This window comes from Lutra lutra, chromosome 16 (assembly GCF_902655055.1).
Source record: "Lutra lutra chromosome 16, mLutLut1.2, whole genome shotgun sequence".
Lineage (NCBI taxonomy): Eukaryota > Metazoa > Chordata > Mammalia > Carnivora > Mustelidae > Lutra > Lutra lutra.
Window position 1 is genome coordinate 55,632,185 of NC_062293.1, and position 20,369 is coordinate 55,652,553.

A 20,369-nucleotide genomic window follows, 5' to 3' on the forward strand; every position below is an offset into this window, starting at 1 on the left:
CTCATGAATGGGATTAGTGCCCTTATAAAACAGGCTCCGGAGGGACCCTCTGTCCCCTCCACCACGCAAGCACATAGCAAGAAGATGGCAACTATGAGCCAGAAAAGGGGTCCGTATGAGAACATGACCATGCTGGTGCCTTGATTTTGGACTCGCCAGCTTCCAGAACTGTGAGAAATCCATCTCTGCTCTTTATAAGCTACCCAGACTGTAGTATTTTTTTTTTTACAGCAGTTCAAGTAAACAAGGAGAGCCAGACACACTAGGACTGTGCTTGTTCCTCTTTCTTTCCTCCATCTAGCCCCAGCCCTTCTGGTCCACCTGAGTCATGTTCTTCTTCAACACGGCCGCCAATAGCCCAGCTGGTGGCTACTCACCCCTTGGATCTCATATTTGACATGGTTTCCCCCACTTAGGAGTATGCCTGGACCTCTCAGGGTGGGGAAGTGAGCAGACGCCCCTCCGATGAACTCCTCCTCCACTGTATTCCACTCCAGCTTCCAAAAATATAAGCCACACACACTGTTCATCTAGATCTTCATGAGGACATGAAGGTGGGGCCATGTCTCATTCATTGTTTCATCTCCAGAGACTAGTAGAGCTCTGGGCAGATTAGGCCCTCAGTAATTATTGATGAAACAAGTTCATGAATGACAGGGTCAGTCATTGCATCTGTTTAACCCTCCTGTGACTATTTTTCCTAATAACAAAATAAAATCAGCTTTAAGCTTCTTTTTGTTGCTTCTTATTTTTTAGGTTTATTTACTTATTTTAGAGGGGGGAAGGGGCGCGGCAGAGAGAAACTCAAGCAGACTCCTCGCTGAGCGTGGAGCCTGACTCAGGGCTCAGTCCCACAACCCTGAGATTAGGACCTGAGCCAAAACTAAGAGTCAGATGCTCAGCTAACTGTTCCTCCCAGGCCCCCCTTGTTTCTGGTACTTTTAAAAAAGGACTTGCCTTTCCACTTAGTTGGAAATGTGCCTTTAGGTAATAAGCACATAAAAAGATGCTCAAAACCACTAGTTATTAGGGAAATGTGAGTCAAATCCACAGTGAGATACCATGATGCACCCTCGAGGATGACTATGGTCAAGAGTGTTGGCAAGGATGTGAAAAAACTAGGAAACTCATACACATTTGTGAGGATGGAAAATGGTACAGCTACTTTGGAAGACTGTTCGGTAAAGTAAAGCTTACTGGGGCAACTAGATGGCTCAGTAGGTTGGGCATCTGACTCTTGGTTTATACTCAGGTCATGATCTATGGTCATGGGGCTGAGGCCCAAGGTCATGTGGACTGAGGTTCCACAGTCAACAGGAAGTCTGCTTGGGATTCTCACCATCTGCTCATACCCTGCTTGCACTCTCTTTAATAAATAAATGAATCTTTAAAAGAAACAAAAACCAAACCAAACCAAAACGAAACAAAAATGTAAAGCTTACTGTATGATTCACTAATTCCCCTTCCAGGACTTTACTGAAGGGAAATAAGCATTTATGTTCAGATAAAGACTTACACAGAAATGTTCCTAGCAGCAATATTCTTAATGCCAAGAACTGGAAACATCCCAAATGTCCGTCAATGGCAAAAGGGTAAGCAATTATGTGATGTATCTGTCCAGTAGAATACTATTTAACAATGTAAAGGAATGAAGTACCTATGGATATAGGTTATAAGAGGGGGAAGCTTTAGAAGCATTATGCTAGGTCAAAGGTGCAAAATATCTTGTAGTGTATCATTTCATTGATACAATGTCTGGAAAACACAGAGACAGACAGTAGATCAGTGGCTGCTTGGGAAGAGAACTTGGGATTGACAAGAAAATGGTGATAGCCAAGTTTGAAACTGGATGGTGGTAATGGCTGTACAACTCTACAAATTACTGAAAGTCATTGAATCATACATTTGTTTTAGGATTTTAGGTAATCTCTATACCCAATGTGGGGCTCGAATTTATAATCCCAATATTAAGAGTCACATGCTTCACTGGCAGAGCCAGCCAGGCATCCCTGAATTGCACACTTGTGATGGAGGAACTGTAGAGCTCATACATTATATCTTGAGAAAGCCACTAAAAATGTGCCATTGGCCTAACTTTTCAAAACCTAGCAAATACATACCCAGGCTCTCCACCTGCAGGCTGGACCAGGAGGTGCTGTCCAAGGGGACTTTCAAAATGAATTCTGTTTCTGAATCTGATGTCTAAAGTTCACCTGAAACCACAGGCTAACACCCTTCATGCCAGATGGGGACTGTGTCTCCACTAGAAGCAAACTGGGTTTGAAAAGACCGGAAGAGAGTCCCTGAATTCTTCAACTGAGAGCAAAACTCCCGTGTGTATTTCAGCCTTTGTATGTGAAACCCAGGAAAGCAGTTTCCCCAGGTAACTAGATCATCATGGAGGCCTGCACGCAGCGTTAACCATAGCTGCCCTCGTGGGCTGTGTTCTGCCCCCAGACTGGCCCCAGTGCCTTGCACGCTTCCCAGCCTCAGGCTTCTGCCAGAACTATCCAGGGCCTGCTACAGCCCTGTATCTCCCAGGAGGAAAGGCAAGAAGACTGGCAGAATCTCAGCCTCCTGTCTGCTCCCCTCCCCACTCTCCCCCAGCCCCTCTCTATCCTCCTCTGCTGGCTGGAGAGCAATCCCAGACCTCTTCTCTCTGCAGGGCAAGGCTCTCAAGGAATCTGGGAATCTAGAAGCCCAAGGTTTCACAGAAATAGAATTTGCCTAGAATCTGGAAAGAAATCCTTGGAACTGGGTGTCCATCTCATTTTGAGCTTCTATGAGCTTCTGATTATCTCCAGAGGAAGCACTTGGGGGTGTGTTGGGGGGGGGAGTACAAAAACCAAAACAACACAAAACATAAGGAACATCTTTTTTCCCATAATAGGAGAACTCTAGAGCTAGAAGGGATTTCTGAGGTCAGCTAATCCAACACTTTTATTTTATAGATGGAAAGCCTAAGGTTCAGGAAGGGCAGTCAGGCTAAGGTGCTCTAAATAACTCAGGCACAGGCCGTGGGCCTTGAGCTTGGGACATAAGAAAAACACAAAGGAACAATATTTCCCTCTTCTGCATGAGGATTGCCATTATCTTGGGCCCCTGGCCAGCAGGCTGTCCCAGGTCTTAGGGACACTAGCCCCTGCTCTCACACTCCATCTGGGGTCTTGTTGGCTTGTCTGTCTCTAACCATCAAGCCATCTGCTTCAGTATGTGTCTGTTTTCCCCTGGAGGATAGTGGGTCACGCTACCGTGGTCTAAGGCAAGGACTCTGGAGTCAGACGGAGGTCAGAGTCGCTTCTACTACAAAGTGAGCAACTTGACCAGGATCACAACCCTTGGTGCCTTTCAAAAGATGTCTCTGGAATCCATCGTGTGGGTTTGGCTTTGCACCAAGTTCAGTACGTTTGCTGCTTTGAACCAATAGCGACTGTGGGAATGGCAGGGACTCCTGTAGGAGGCGCTCTCCCCTGGCCGACTGGGCCCAACACGCCTGCAGATTAATTTTGTCTGGTTATTCCTGCACACGCAGACCCTTTCCTGCTGGGACAGACCTCAGGGGTCTGGCCTCTTCACCAAGCCAAGCTCTCTCCCATCAAGTCCTTCCAAGAGGACCACAGTCTCTTCCCCAGTGGGGCAGGATTCCAGAAGGCGGCCCCTTCCACAGTGGGCCTGTGTAATTGTTTGAAAGGCTTTCCTGATATCAAGCGAAGTCAATCTTGTTCTCTTTGGGCAAATGACTTCTATAGGTCTTATTCTTATCTCCCCTGGCAGGCTTTTGTGAGGGTAAGATGAGACAAGAGATAAGAAGGGGTCTTGAAAAGAGAAGGCCAATCCAAGTTTAAGGTATTATTTTTTAAGGTAACAAATACACACAATGTAGCTTTTCTTTTTTGATACAGTTATTCAATTGGCAGCTTAGAGAAAACATCAAAGCCAAGGCATCTTGATTTCAGCTATAAATAGCCTGTTGCTATCCCAGAAATGTGGTCTGACTAATCTTAGAGCTGGTGAAATCATAGTTGGTTTGTATTCATTTTCTACTGCTGCGTAAGAAATCACCATAAACTAAGTGGCTTAAAATAACACTCCTTTATTGCCTCAGAAGTCCAAGTGGCTTCTCTATGGTGGGTCTCATAAGACCAAAATCAAGGTTATCAGTTGCCTGGGCTCTTATCTGAGCACTCTGGGGAAGCATCTGCCTCCTAACTCACTTAAGTTCTTGGCAGAATTAAGTTCCTACCATTTGTAGGACTGAGGTCCTTGTTGGTTGTTGTTGGGCATAGGATGGCTTGGCTCTGAAGGCCATGCTCCCATCTTTGCAAATGGCTCCCTCCGCCTTTAAAATCAACAAGGGCATGTCAAAGTTTTCTTAGGCTTCAAATCTCTCCAATCTCCCCTTCTGTCCTCAGCCAGGAGAAAGCTCTGCTTTCAAGGTCTCATATGGTTACCCTGAATAATTTCCCTCTTGCCATAAAACAAAATGTTATCATAGGAATGATACCATGATATTCACGGCTTTCACCTGTACTCAAAGGAGAGGAGCTCATACAAGGAAAAAGATCACTGGAGATCATGTTCTTGGAATTCTCCCTATCACACAGTTCAGTAATCATAAATGTGGAATGAACGTGAATGCCAACGATCCCTCCCTGGTGGGGGGGGGCCTCTGGTGACATCAGCAGGACTCCGGTCCCTGCTGTTTGTTATTGCTATTGACAACTTGAATGAAGACATAACTGATTATATACAAGATAGTCTGATATTCTAAATAATCTCAACAGTTGAAAATGATGGGGTTGACCCAACAATGTGAACTTTAGGGAGGATAAATGTAAATTAATCTTTGAGGGCTTCTGCATATATAGGACAGGGTAGAGGGGAGAGGTGGTTAGAGGGCAGTCCACAGAAAAAAGATCCATGGCTTTTAAGAGGTCCCAGGCTCAAAAACGAGAAACACCATCGACAGAAGAAGACTGTCCTCAGCATCATCCTAAAACAAATCTGTCCCTCTGATAACACTTGAATATTTAAATTTCAAACGCTGTCCTCAACCTAGATGCCCCCAATTCTATGATCTGTTTTTTATGTCATTTGGTTCTGAGCTCCTTTGTCACCCAGTGCTCATCTTTCTCTTTGCCCACACTAGTTGGTAAATGTCACTCTCAAGTCATGACAGAAAGAACTGAGAGCATTGGCTGATATGTGATCTCTTTAGCGAAGATGACAGCACACTGGGGCACTGGGGTGGCTCAGTTGGGTAAGCATCCAACTCTCGATGGGGTGGCTCAGTTGGGTAAGCATCCAACTCTTGATGCAGCTCAAGTCATGACCTCCTGGGTCATGAGACTGAGCCCTGCCTGGGGTTCTGCACTCAATGGGAAGTCCGCTTGAGGATTCTCTCTCCCTCTGCCCCACTCCTCCACAAAGGAAATAAATCTTAAAAAAATAACAACATACCTAGTATGAAACCTGAGTTGGTACAACTATGCTTTATGCTGTATGTCTTGAATATAAGTGGGCATTCTAGAAGTCACATAGAAAACTCAAGAGAATCTGAAACAAAATTCTTCAAATTTTTAACAGAGGGCAGTAGATGGGCAGAATAAAAGATGAATTTATAAAAATCAGTGTTCTCCTATATATGAGTGAAAAGATGGATAAAAAAAGATATGGTGAAATTAAGCAAAGATTTCTTAGCCACAACACCTAAAGCATGGTGCATAAAAGACAGACAGACTGGACCTCATCAAAATTAACAACTTCTGCACTTCAAAAGACACCATCGAGAAAGAGAAGAGGTAAGCAGGAGACTGGGACAGGATACTTACGAACATGTATGCAATATAACAAGAAGATTCAAAGAATTCTTAAAATTCAAGGAGAGGACAAAGAGATCAATCAAACAGTAGGCAAAAGATTTGAATGGGATTATGCCAAAGAAGATCTCCAGTTGGCTAATGAGACCATAAAAAGGTGCTCAACATCTTTACTAGGGAAATGTCAATGAAAACTCTGATGAGATACTACTTCCCACCCACTCAATGGTTGTAATAAACAAGACAGATAACAACAAAGTTGTCCCGGCTGTAGAGAAAGGAGGACACTTATACTCCTCTACTAGTGGGGGCGTGAAATGATTCTGCCACTTTGGAAAATAGCTTGGCGGCTTCCCAAAAGGTTAAACATGAAACAGTGGTACCACCCAGCAATTCCCCTCCTGGGTGTGTGCCCAAGAGAAATGAAAACTTAAGCTGACACAAAGACTTGCTCAAGGCAGCATGATTTTTAATAGCCCCAAACCAGAAATATCCTCCGTGTCCATCAAAGGGTGCCTGGATAGAAAAAATGTGTCCTGTCTATAAAATGGGAGGTTATTCAGAAATAAAAAGCAAATGATTACAGACACTTGCTCTATCATGGATGAAGCCCCAGGACTGTGCGTAAATTGAAAGAAGCTGGAAACGAGGGGCCACACATCGTATGGCTCCATTTCTAAGAAATGTCTGGAATAAGACAAGTTTAGAGAGACAGAAAGTGGGTTGTCTGGGGCTGGGGACAGGAATGGGCACATAAACGGGCATCAGGAATCTTATCAAGGAGGATAAAAATGTTGTAAAATTGATTTATGGTGATGGTTACACTACTTGGTAAAGTTGCTAAAAACCATTCAGGGGCATACTTGGAAAGGGTAAAACTTTTTGATGCATGAAAGAAACCTCGATCAAGTTGTTTAAAAACATATATTGTAGAAAAAACCACCTTATATAGCAACAGCATTTTTAAAAACATCTAGTGATAATATGAATACTCAAAACCCATATAACAATACTTAAGACACTTTTCTGATGTAACTGCAAGATATTCAAACATAGTTCAAGATAGGGAACAACATAAAAATATCACATGTTGTAAAAATGGTTCTTCCTTCCAAATTAACTGGAAGATATTAAGGCTTGCTGACCAGAACCCTAACCATTTATATTCTGTAACTTGAAAAAATGAGTCAAGTTCAGGGGTGCCTGGGTGGCCCAGTAGTTAAGTGTCTGCCTTTGGCTCAGGTCATGATCCCAGGGTCCTGGGATTGAGCCCCCCGTCAGGCTCCCTGCTTGGCAGGAAGCCTGCTTTTCCCTGTCCCACTCCCTCTGCTTGTGTTCCCTCTTTCGGTACGTCTCTCTCTGTCATATAAATAAATACAATCCTTAAGAAAAAAAATGATTCAAGTTCATTTGAAAAGAAATAGAAGAGCAAAGAAAATTTTATATATATATAGTACATATATAAAAGATAATGTGGGGGCGCCTGGGTGGCTTAGTGTGTTAAAGCCTCTGCCTTTGGCTCAGGTCATGATCTCAGGGTCCTGGGATCAAGCCCCGCATTGGGCTCTCTGCTCAGCGGGGAGCCTGCTTCCCCCTCTCTCTCTGCCTGCCTCTCTGCCTGTGATCTCTCTATCAAATAAAAAAATAAAATAAAATAAAAAATAAAAGATGATGTGGGACCTTAACTATATAAATAGAACTCAGGACAAAGCCACAGTCTTTAAATAATATGGCACAGTGCTGGGCATGAAGATGAGACAGAATAGACATTTTGAGACAGTTTGGTAACTCAGAATTTTGGAAGTTGTAGAGCAAACATCATAAATGGGTGAGGGAAATGGCATATTACTCACTAAAAATGTGCCCGTCAGTTACTTAGAAACCAAAGAAATAAAGTATTCCCTGCCATCGTTTCTGTGGGTGTTCTTTGCTCAGGATTGCACACATATGGTAAAAGCCCTCTGTCTACATGGCCTTCGATCAAAGTATCTCCCACCTTCCCAGGCGTGGGAACAAGGCTCGGGCTGGGCAAAATGATTGAGCTCACTGGCTCTAGTAATGGATGCAGAGGTTGACACGGGATCTAAATGGGACACATCAGGGTCCCCTGAAGGAGTTGGACCTATGGGGCTGAGAAAGACAGGGAAGGGATCCCTCTTCTTCCTGGACCAGGAGTCTCAAAGTCATGGGCATGGAGACCACCCTTGCTACTATCCAAAGAAAACCCATGCAAGAAAGAAGACAATGCTCAGAAGGAAACAGAGCCATGATAGGAGAGTGTCCCGTTGCTGAGAGTTCCCTGTCTGGGCCCGGAGCTGCTACACGGAGCAAGCTAGACTCAAACAGGTCCTCCCTCTGTTTATGTTAGTTTAGGCTTGGCTTCTATCACTTGTAACCAAAAATGTTTTGGTAAGAACGCTCATCTAACTCAATGGTCAAAAAGTTTACCAAAGACACTGAAAAATGGAAAAACAAAATAAACCACAATAAAATATAGTGAATATTGGCATGCCTGGGTGGCTCAGTGGGTTAAGGTCTCTGCCTTCGGATCAGGTCAGGATCCTAGGATTGAGCCCCACGTCGGGCCCCTTGCTCAGTGGGGAGCCTGCTTTTCCTCTGCCTCTGCCTGCCACTCTGCCTGCTTGTGTGTGCTCTCTCTCTGACAAATAAATAAGTGAAATCTTTAAAATATATAGCGAATATTAAGTTGATCTTGAAATGGCGGGGGCTTTCTAAACATAAAAGTAATAAAAAGGGCAATGATAGTTACAAATGATTCACAGGAAAGGAAAATCTCATAGCCATAAACACATAAAAATGCTCAAGCCTGTGAGTAATTAAGGACATCCAAATCCAAGTGAGATACTATACTGACATACAAAATTAATAATACTTTAAACAATAATACTGAATGCTGGTGAGGATGTTGAGAGGTGAACATTCTTGTAAACGGCCAGTGAGAGTGGTAATGATACTTGTTTCAAGAATAATTTTAAAGTATGTTTCAAGAATAATTCATCTAATTATCCTGCCTCCTGAAATCGCTCCTTGAGAAATAATGAGAAATATCATAAAAAAAAAGTATAAGCAAGTACATGGCAGATTCATTTTTAATAGTAAAGGCTTAGGTGTGACTCAAACATTTCATACTATGGGTGTGTTACAGATAATGGGATGCTTGCGAAAAAAAGGTAAATCAGCTCTTAGAGTGTTTCAGAAGAATGTTTCGAGAATATGCACACGATACAAGGTTATGTTTAAAAAAAAAAAAAGCAGGGACATCTGGGTGGCTCAGTTGGCTAAGCCGCTGCCTTTGGCCCAGGCCATGATCTCAGGGTCCTGGGATCAAGCCCCGCATCAGGCTCCCTGCTCACGGGAGCCTGCTTCTCTCTCTGCCTCTGCCTGCCATTTTGCCTGCTTGTGCTGACAAATAAATTAAAAAAAAAAAAAAAAAAGCGAAGATGGCGGAGAAGTAGCAGGCTGAGACTACTTCGGGTAGCGGGAGATCAGCTAAATAGCTTATCTAAAGATTGCAAACACCTATACAAATCCAACGGGAGATTGAAGAGAAGAAGAACAGCAATTCTAGAAACAGAAAATCAACCACTATCTGAAAGGTAGGACTGGCAGAGAAGTGAATCCAAAGCGACGGGAAGATAGACCGCGGGGGGAGGGGCCGGCTCCCGGCGAGCCGCGGAGCAACGGAGCAAAATCAGGACTTTTAAAAGTCTGTTCCGCTGAGGGACATCGCTCCAGAGGCTTAACTGGGGTGAAGCCCAGGCGGGGTCAGCGCGGCCTCAGCTCCCGCAGGGTGACAGAAGGATTGGGGGTGTCTGAGTGTCGCAGAGCTTACCGGTATTAGAACAGGGAAGCTGGCTAAAGAGACAGAGCCGAGGAGTAACGCTCAGCACGGGGCTGCCTTGAACCGGTCGCAGACTCGGTCAGCTCGGAGCGCGGCCGGAGGCCAGGGTGGCGGGAGTCATTGGGCGCTGTTCTCTGAGGGCACACTGAGGAGTGGGGCCCCGGGCTCTCGGCTCCTCCGGGCCGGAGACCGGGAGGCCGCCATCTTCACTCCCGTCCTCCGGAACTCTACGGAAAGCGCTCAGGGAACAAAAGCTCCCGAAAGCAAACCCAGCAAACCCAAGCGGATTACTCAGCCTGGCCCCGGGTAAGGGCGGTGCAACTCCGCCTGGGGCAAAGACGCTTGAGAATCACAACAACAGGCCCCTCCCCCAGAAGATCAACGGGAAACCGAGCCAGGACCAAGTTCACCTACCAAGGAGAGCGGCGGAATTCCAGAGGAGAAGAAAGCAAAGCATGGAACTCATGGCTTTCTCCCCATGATTCTTTAGCCTTGCAGTTAATTTAATTTTTTTTCTCTTTTTCAATTTTTTTTCTCGCCTTCTGCTAAATTTTTTAACGTTTTTTAAATAGTTTATCTAATATATATATATAAATATTTTTCCTTTTTATATTTTTTATCAGCTTTCTTTTTTTAATAGTTTCTTTTTTTTTTCTCTTTTCTTCTTCTGAACCCCTTTTTATCCCCTTTCTCCCCCTCACGATTTGGGATCTCTTCTGATTTGGCTAAAGCATATTTTCCTGGGGTTGTTGCCACCCTTTTAGTATTTTACTTGCTCCTTCATTTACTCTTATCTGGACAAAATGACAAGGCGGAAAAATTCACAACAAAAAAAAGAACAAGAAGCAGTACCAAAGGCTAGGGACCTAATCAATACAGACATTGGTAATATGTCAGATCTAGAGTTCAGAATGATGATTCTCAAGGTTCTAGCCGGGCTTGAAAAAGGCATGGAAGATATTAAAGCAACCCTCTCAGGAGATATAAAAGCCCTTTCTGGAGAAATAAAAGAACTAAAATCTAACCAAGTTGAAATCAAAAAAGCTATTAATGAGGTGCAATAAAAAATGGAGGCTCTCACTGCTAGGATAAATGAGGCAGAAGAAAGAATTAGCAATATAGAAGACCAAATGACAGAGAATAAAGAAGCTGAGCAAAAGAGGAACAAACAGTACTGGACCACGAGGGGAGAATTCGAGAGATAAGTGACATCATAGACGAAACAACATTAGAATAATTGGGATTCCAGAAGAAGAGGAAACGGAGAGGGGAGCAGAAGGTATATTGGAGAGAATTATTGGAAAGGATTTCCCCAATATGGCAAAGGGAACAAGCATCAAAAATCCAGGAGGTTCAGAGAACCCCCCTCAAAATCAATAAGAATAGGTCCACACCCCGTCACCTAATAGTAAAATTTACAAGTCTTAGTGACAAAGAAAAGATCCTGAAAGCAGCCCGGGAAAAGAAGTCTGTAACGTACAATGGTAAAATTATTAGATTGGCAGCAGACTTATCCACAGAGACCTGGCAGGCCAGAAAGAGCTGGCATGATATATTCAGAGTACTAAATGAGAAAAACATGCAGCCAAGAATACTATATCCAGCTAGGCTATCATTGAAAATAGACGGAGAGATTAAAAGCTTCCAGGACAAACAAAAACTGACAGAATTTGCAAACACCATACAAGCTATACAGGAAATATTGAAAGGGGTCCTCCAAGCAAAGAGAGACCCTAAAAGTAGTAGATCAGAAAGAAACAGAGACAATATACAATAACAGTCACCTTACAGGCAATACAATGGCACTAAATTCATATTTCTCAATACTTACCGTGAATGTTAATGGGCTCAATGCCCCAATCAAAAGACACAGGGTATCAGAATGGATAAAAAAACAAAACCCATCTATATGTTGCCTACAAGAAACTCATCTTAAACCCGAAGACACCTCCAGGTTTAAAGTGAGGGGGTGGAAAAGAATTGACCATGCTAATGGACATCAGAAGAAAGCAGGAGTGGCAATCCTTATAGCAGATCAATTAGATTTTAAGCCAACGACTATAATAAGAGATGAGGAAGGACACTATATCATACTCAAAGGAACTGTCCAACAAGAAGATCTAACAATTTTAAATATCTATGCCCCTAACGTGGGAGCAGCCAACTCTATAAACCAATTAATAACAAAATCAAAGAAACACATCGACAAGAATACAATAATAGTAGGGGATTTTAACACTCTCCTCACTGAAATGGACAGATCATCCAAGCAAAAGATCAACAAGGAAATCAAGGCCTTAAATGACACACTGGACCAGATGGACATCACAGATATATTCAGAACATTTCATCCCAAAGCAACAGAATACACATTCTTCTCTAGTGCACATGGAACATTCTCCAGAATAGATCACATTCTAGGTCCTAAGTCAAGTCTCAACCGGTATCAAAAGATTGGGATCATTCCCTGCATATTTTCAGACCACAATGCTCTAAAGCTAGAACTCAATCACAAGAGGAAATTTGGAAAGAACCCAAATACATGGAGACTAAACAGCATCCTTCTAAAGAATGAAGGGGCAACCAGGAAATTAAAGAAGAATTGAAAAAATTTATGGAAACTAATGATAATGAAAACACATCGGTTCAGAATCTGTGGGACACAACAAAGGCAGTCCTGAGAGGAAAATATATAGCGGTACAAGCCTTTCTCAAGAAACAAGAAAGGTCTCAGGTACACAACCTAACCCTACACCTAAAGGAGCTGGAGAAAGAACAAGAAAGAAACCCTAAACCCAGCAGGAGAAGAGAAATCATAAAGATCAGAGCAGAAATCAATGAAATAGAAACCAAAAAAACAATAGAACAAATCAACGAAACTAGGAGCTGGTTCTTTGAAAGAATTAATAAGATTGATAAACCCCTGGCCAGACTTACCAAAAAGAAAAGAGAAAGGACCCAAATAAATAAAATCATGAATGAAAGAGGAGAGATCACAACGAACACCAAAGAAATACAGACAATTATAAGAACATACTATGAGCAACTCTACGCCAACAAATTTGACAATCTGGAAGAAATGGATGCATTCCTAGAGACATATAAACTACCACAACTGAACCAGGAAGAAATAGAAAGCCTGAACAGACCCATAACCAGTAAGGAGATTGAAACAGTCATCAAAAATCTCCAAACAAACAAAAGCCCAGGGCCAGATGGCTTCCCGGGGGAATTCTACCAAACATTTAAAGAAGAACTAATTCCTATTCTCCTGAAACTGTTCCAAAAAATAGAAACGGAAGGAAAACTTCCAAACTCATTTTATGAGGCCAGCATCACCTTGATCCCAAAACCAGACAAAGATCCCATCAAAAAAGAGAACTACAGACCAATATCCTTGATGAACATAGATGCAAAAATTCTCGCCAAAATACTAGCCAATAGGATTCAACAGTACATTAAAAGGATTATTCACCACCACCAAGTGGGATTTATTCCAGGGCTGCAAGGTTGGTTCAACATCCACAAATCAATCAATGTGATCAACACATTAATAAAAGAAAGAACAAGAACCATATGATACTCTCCATAGATGCTGAAAAAGCATTTGACAAAGTACAGCATCCCTTCCTGATCAAAACTCTTCAAAGTGTAGGGATAGACGGCACATACCTCAATATTATCAAAGCCATCTATGAAAAACCCACCGCAAATATCATTCTCAATGGAGAAAAACTGAAAGTTTTTCCGCTAAGTTCAGGAACACGGCAGGGATGTCCGTTATCACCACTGCTATTCAACATAGTACTAGAAGTCCTAGCGTCAGCAATCAGACAACAAAAGGAAATTAAAGGCATCCAAATCGGCAAAGAAGAAGTCAAACTATCACTCTTCGCAGATGATATGATACTATATGTGGAAAACCCAAAAGACTCCACTCCAAAACTGCTAGAACTTGTACAGGAATTCAGTAAAGTGTCAGGATATAAAATCAATGCACAGAAATCAGTTCCATTTCTCTACACCAACAACAAGACAGAAGAAAGAGAAATTAAGGAGTCCATCCCATTTACAATTGCACCCAAAACTATAAGATACCTAGGAATAAACCTAACCAAAGAGACTAAGAATCTATACACAGAAAATTATAAAGTACTCCTGAAAGAAATTGAGGAAGACACAAAGAAATGGAAAAATGTTCCATGCTCCTGGATTGGAAGAATAAATATTGTGAAAATGTCTATGCTACCTAAAGCAATCTACACGTTTAATGCAATTCCTATCAAAGTACCATCCATTTTTTCCAAAGAAATGGAACAAATAATCCTAAAATTCATATGGAACCAGAAAAGACCTCGAATAGCTAAAGGAATATTGAAAAAGAAAGCCAAAGTTGGTGGCATCACAATTCCGGACTTCAAGCTCTATTACAAAGCTGTCATCATCAAGACAGCATGGTACTGGCACAAAGACAGACACATAGATCAATGGAACGGAATAGAGAGCCCAGAAATAGACCCTCAACTCTATGGTCAACTCATCTTCGACAAAGCAGGAAAGAATGTCCAATGGAAAAAAGACAGCCTCTTCAATAAATGGTGTTGGGAAAATTGGACAGCCACATGCAGAAAAATGAAATTAGATCATTTCCTTACACCACACACGAAAATAGACTCAAAATGGATGAAGGATCTCAATGTGAGAAAGGAATCCATCAAAATCCTCGAGGAGAACACAGGCAGCAACCTCTTCGACGTCAGCCGCAGCAACATCTTCCTAGGAACATCACCAAAGGCAAGGGAAGCAAGGGCAAAAATGAACTATTGGGATTTTATCAAGATCAAAAGCTTTTGCACAGCAAAGGAAACAGTGAACAAAACCAAAAGACAACTGACAGAATGGGAGAAGATATTTGCAAATGACATATCAGATAAAGGGCTAGTGTCCAAAATCTATAAAGAACTTAGCAAACTCTACACCCAAAGAACAAAGAATCCAATCAAGAAATGGGCAGAGGACATGAACAGACATTTCTGCAAAGAAGACATCCAGATGGCCAACAGACACATGAAAAAGTGCTCCATATCACTCGGCATCAGGGAAATACAAATCAAAACCACCATGAGATATCACCTCACACCAGTCAGAATGGCTAAAATTAACAAGTCAGGAAAGGACAGATGCTGGCGAGGATGCGGAGAAAGGGGAACCTTCCTACACTGTTGGTGGGAATGCAAGCTGGTGCGACCACTCTGGAAAACAGCATGGAGGTTCCTCAAAATGCTGAAAATAGAACTACCCTATGACCCTGCAATTGCACTGCTGGGTATTTACCCTAAAGATACAAACGTAGTGATCCGAAGGGGCACATGCACCCGAATGTTTATAGCAGCAATGTCTACAATAGCCAAACTATGGAAAGAACCTAGATGTCCATCAACAGACGAATGCATAAAGAAGAAGTGGTATATATACACAATGGAATACTATGCAGCCATCAAAAGAAATGAAATCTTGCCATTTGCGACGACGTGGATGGAACTAGAGGGTATCATGCTTAGTGAAATAAGTCAATCGGAGAAAGACAACTATCATATGATCTCCCTGATATGAGGGAGAGGAGATGCAATATGGGGGGTTAAGGGGGTAGGAGAAGAATAAATGTAACAAGATGGGATTGGGAGGGAGACAAACCATAAGTGACTTTTTTTTTTAATTTTTTTATTTTTTCAGCATAACAGTATTCATTATTTTTGCACCACACCCAGTGCTCCATGCAATCCGTGCCCTCTACAATACCCACCACCTGGTGCCCCCAACCTCCCACCCCCCACCCCTTCAAAATTCTCAGATCGTTTTTCAGAGTCCATGTCTCTCATGGTTCACCTCCCCTTCCAATTTCCCTCAACTCCCTTCTCCTCTCCATCTCCCCTTGTCCTCCATGCTATTTGTTATGCTCCACAAATAAGTGAAACCATATGATAATTGACTCTCTCTGCTTGACTTATTTCACTCAGCATAATCTCTTCCAGTCCCGTCCATGTTGCTACAAAACTTGAGTATTCATCCTTTCTCTTTTCTTTTTTTTTTTTTTTTACAGCTTTATAAACATATTTTTTTATCCCCAGGGGTACAGGTCTGCGAATCGCCAGGTTTAAGTGACTCTTAATCTCACAAAACAAACTGAGGGTTGATGGGGGGAGGGGGGTTGAGAGGGGGTGGGGTTATGGATATTGGGGAGGGTGTGTGCTGTGGTGAGTGCTGTGAAGTGTGTAAACCTGGCGATTTGCAGACCTGTACCCCTGGGGATTAAAAATATATGTTTATTAAAAATAAAATTAAAAAAAAAAAAGCAATCTACCATTTTTTACATAAAGCATATGATGGCAATTGCCAAGTGTCAAAATCTCCAGGCAGAAGTTAACAGACTAGATATTAACAACGGTCATCTCTGCGTGACTTTACGTCTTGGTTGACAGAGCACTAATTTTTCTGATAAAAACTGCAGATAGAAACTTGGAAAGCGCAGGACTTTTGCTAGCTGTGCCCTTCCCCGGCCAATCACTTTCAAAGACTCTTGGGTCAATTATATCTCACTTGCTTGCAGTAGTTCCTGAGAAATTAGAAGGTACTCTAACTCGATAAGCACTTGATTAAAACCGTACTTAGCACAGCGCAGGGCAGAAAGGGGCGGCTGGGTGTGAAGGTGACGGGAGGGGAGTTATGGGGGTGGGGGTGGGGGAAAGGAAGTCATCCAAAGGTTGAGAAACAACTTATGTGAATTGTTTTTGTTCAGCCTGAAAAAGCATTTCCATTTAGTTCTTCAGCTTAGTGCTGGGCCAGAGCCCCGCGATGGTGGTGAAGCCACTACACTCACTTACATATTCAGGTCCCATCCGGGCAGTGGGAAATTCCAAAGAAATAGGCCTAATCAGTCGGATGTACTGTAATGCGGGGATGCTTTTAATGAATGTGCAAAGGTTGTATGGATCAATTGTCCGTTTGATTAATTCCTCCGGCAGGAGAGAATTAAATGTACTTAGGCTACACACCAGCAAAGGGTGAACGCTCTTTAAAATGTGATTTTCTGAGCTAAGGCCATTTTCTTTTTTTCTTTTTTTTTTTTCTGGGCAAAACATTTCTTGGGCTAATAATGGAAGTCAATGAGAAAATAGAATTTTACATATAAATATTCACGACGTACCATTTTGTCAGAAAAGCAAGTAAGGTGCAAAACGAGGTCAAGGTCTATATAGTATTCACCATTATTTGCAGGAAATGTTCCTTTCTAGTTCTTATTTGCATTGTTCCATAGAAGGGGTGATAAATTCCTATCTTAGAGATAATTCCTTGTCAAAGCTTTACCCTCTCCCTCTCTCGAAGGCATTTGGCATTAGAGTACTACAGGCTTCTAAACTCAAACAAGGCAATTATCTTCTCCGACCCTGGGGCGGGTGTGAAGGCTCAGGGAAACGAAAGTCTTGCACTTTTTATCACTTGGAATGATAACGTCTGATATGTCTGCAGAAAGGAAGAAGATACGTTCTGACAGGTATAAGGAAGCTAGGACACATACTCAAGTCTCAGAAATCATTTCACTGAACTTGCTAAAGGAATGAATTTCTTGAATGCCTATCAGGTGCCCCACGTGGTATTGGGTCCCACATGGCAGAGCAGTGAGTAGATCAAGGTCAATGTCACCACGTAACATACAGTCTAGGGCAAGAGATAGACATTAATCAAATGGTCCAAATATAAAATGGCTTCATCATTCTGTTGCAAGTGATCTAAGTTCCCCAACTATTAACTTCTCCTCCAAGGCTGGCAGAAAAACTCACTGCCAAAGAGGATCCTGGGCCAGATTTCCTTCCTGCTTAGGGCTGGTGTCTTACTGAGAGTCACTATTAAGACAAAGACACATGAGAGGGTCCACTCTGAATGAAGTGTGAGGGGGGAAAACCTTTCCTTTGAGCCACACCGAATGAATGCCTTGAAGGGTCTGATCCTGAGTGAAGGCCAAGTACAGCCCTAAGATGGCCAATCCCCCCAAGACCTGCTGTTGCCAACACTGTTCCAGCTGCAGAGAAATTCGTGTCTCTTTCAGAACAGATGTTCTTTGCCTTTTATCCTAAGCTGGGGCCTGGAGGAGTTGCTGGTCCCCAGCTCAGAGCAGAAGACAGAGTAGCTGTTCCTCCTTCTTTGGGAGCCAAGGCACGAGTCCTCCACCCATCTCCTGAGTCAACCTCTTTTTTGATCCTGTCTATTCCCACAGTCTGGGTCTTCAATACTCAACCACCAATCATTCATTTGACATACTAATTTCAAGGTCTGCTAGGTGCTGGTGACACAGCAACGAACAAGACAGACAAAGCTCCTTGATGGGAGAGAGCTTCCATTCCAAAGGGAAATATAGCCAACAAACAAGCAAGGTCTTTGCAGAATGTGGGAGATGTTAGGAAGAAGGTGAACACTGGGAACCATCTTGGTTATTGCTGTGTGTGTGTGAGGAGGCAGAGTGAGGCGGGATATTAGTAAGAGAGGTCATGGAAGGTCTCCTGAGGTCTGAGGACAGAAATAAAGGATGAGAAGGTGACTATGGAACAGTGAGCATGGGAAAGGTATTCCTGGAAGAGGGAACCCCCCCATGTATAGAAGGTTCTAATTTAAGGGGATCAAGGAACAGAAAGGAAGCAAGTGGGGCTAGGGTGCAGGGACTGAGGTGTCGGGGCAGCAGACAGGCATTGCTAGGTCCCACAGGGAATTCAGATTTTAGTCTAAGTGCAGTGGGGAGTGACCAGAGACAATGATGTGGCCTCTGTGGGCTCCCCACCTCCCAAAACGTGGCATCTAAGAGTAAACGTGGAAAGGTTTGAGGGGGACTCTGGGTGGGAGAGCCTTCCAGACTGGGCAGGAAGATGAATTAAAGAAATGTACAGCATGGGGGCAGAGAGGAGAGATGAACCATGAGGTCTGGTTCTATGGATGATGTTGGGATATTCCCACATCCCATTTCGTCCCATGAGTACCGTCATCATGATTCTACTCAGCGTATCTTGGAAACACAACTGAGGATCTGACCAGAAGGCAGGTGGCAAGAGAAAATTAAATAAAAGATGGCACTGATTCTGTGTGGCCATTCTAACCTTCACAGATGATGACAATGTCTTCGCCAACCACAAGTCACTTACTTAGAGCAAGCCAGCCATTCAGGTACGTGACTCAGTTTGGAGAAGAAGGGATTTAGCACTCAATGGAAATAGAAGGGAAAAGGGTACGCACTCTTAGTAGACTTTACAGAAATCTCAGCAGAGTTACAGTAGCCTGTCCTCGCTCTCCTTTGCCCAGGCTGTGCTATCAGATAAATCTTCCTAAAAGTAGAGTTTTCATTGTTTTGCTCCTCTTATGAAGAATCTCCAATAATTTATCACTACTTACTGGGTAAAGAAGGTATGATTCATACCTTATAGTCAGGATTTTTCCCCATCTTACCAGGCTTATGACCAACCATATCCCCCCAAGTCAAGAGTCTACCCCCTCTTCCAGGAACAGGTCTTGGATTTTCCCATTTCCATGCCTTTGCACACAAAATTCCATTTTCTAGAATGCTTCTCGGGGACCCTATGGTCCTGCATGCTTTCCCCTTGGGCTATGTATATTTTTATCTGTGTAGGTCTTATTTCCCTCACTGGAATAGGAGTTTAAGGACAGCTTCTGGGAATCTTAGACCACTTTCACAAGTAATGGATGCCATAGACTCTCTCACCAGAAACAGTGACAACGCATACTCAGATTTCTGTACAATTGCATGGACCCCGTGGCAGTCATTCTAACCTACCACAAAGCTGTTGGAGTCCTACACTTCCTCCCAGGTCCAGATCGGACGCCACCCATTCCCTGGCGCATTCCCGGTCCTCTTCTTCCTGTGGTGGGCAAGATCTCCGGTGCTCGGAGGGCTTATGGCTAAGTCACTTGCTTGGAAATTGGTGGCAAATGGCTGTGAGCCCTATCTTACCCTATGGTCCTGCATGCTTTCCCCTTGGGCTATGTATATTTTTATCTGTATAGGTCTTATTTCCCTCACTGGAATAGGAGTTTAAGGACAGGAAATGTTTTAGTCACCTTTGTATGCCCAGTGACTACTTCAGGGACTGGTGTGAATTCATTCATTGAATGAATATGAATGAATGAATTAATTCATTCATGAATTAATATGAATGTCAGAGGCTACGGTTCTCCAAAAATTATAAGCTCCTTCATGGCAGGGACTCCCTGGTTCTGATCGGATTCCCAGCGTGAGAGGTGCTCAAGAAATGTGCCAGACGATTGGTAAGAAAATAGGAATGGACACCTGGGTGGCTCAGTCAGTTAAGTGACTGCCTTCAGCTCAGGTCATGATCTCAGGGTCCTGGAATCAAGTTCCGAGTCAGGCTCCCTGCTCAGTGGGGAGTCTGCTTCTCCCTCTCCCTCTGCCCCATCCGCCACTTGTGCTCTCTCTCATGCGAATAAATAAAATATTAAAAAAGAGAGAACAGTAATAAGATCATCTACTGAGCACTTATGATATTCTGAACTCCTTACAACGTTAATGTCTTTTGTCCTTACAAGCCTCATGTGAGGTGTGAGTTCCTAACTCCGTTCCACAGAGAAGAAAGCCAAGAACAAGAATTAGGTCAAGCTTTTCAAGGTCA

General features: G+C 43.0%; 1 protein-coding gene across 1 annotated transcript in view; it reads right to left on the minus strand.

Moving 5' to 3' along the window:
• The window catches only part of DNAH9 (dynein axonemal heavy chain 9), a 342,755-nt gene that overhangs the window by 226,770 nt on the left and 95,616 nt on the right, over positions 1-20,369 (minus strand).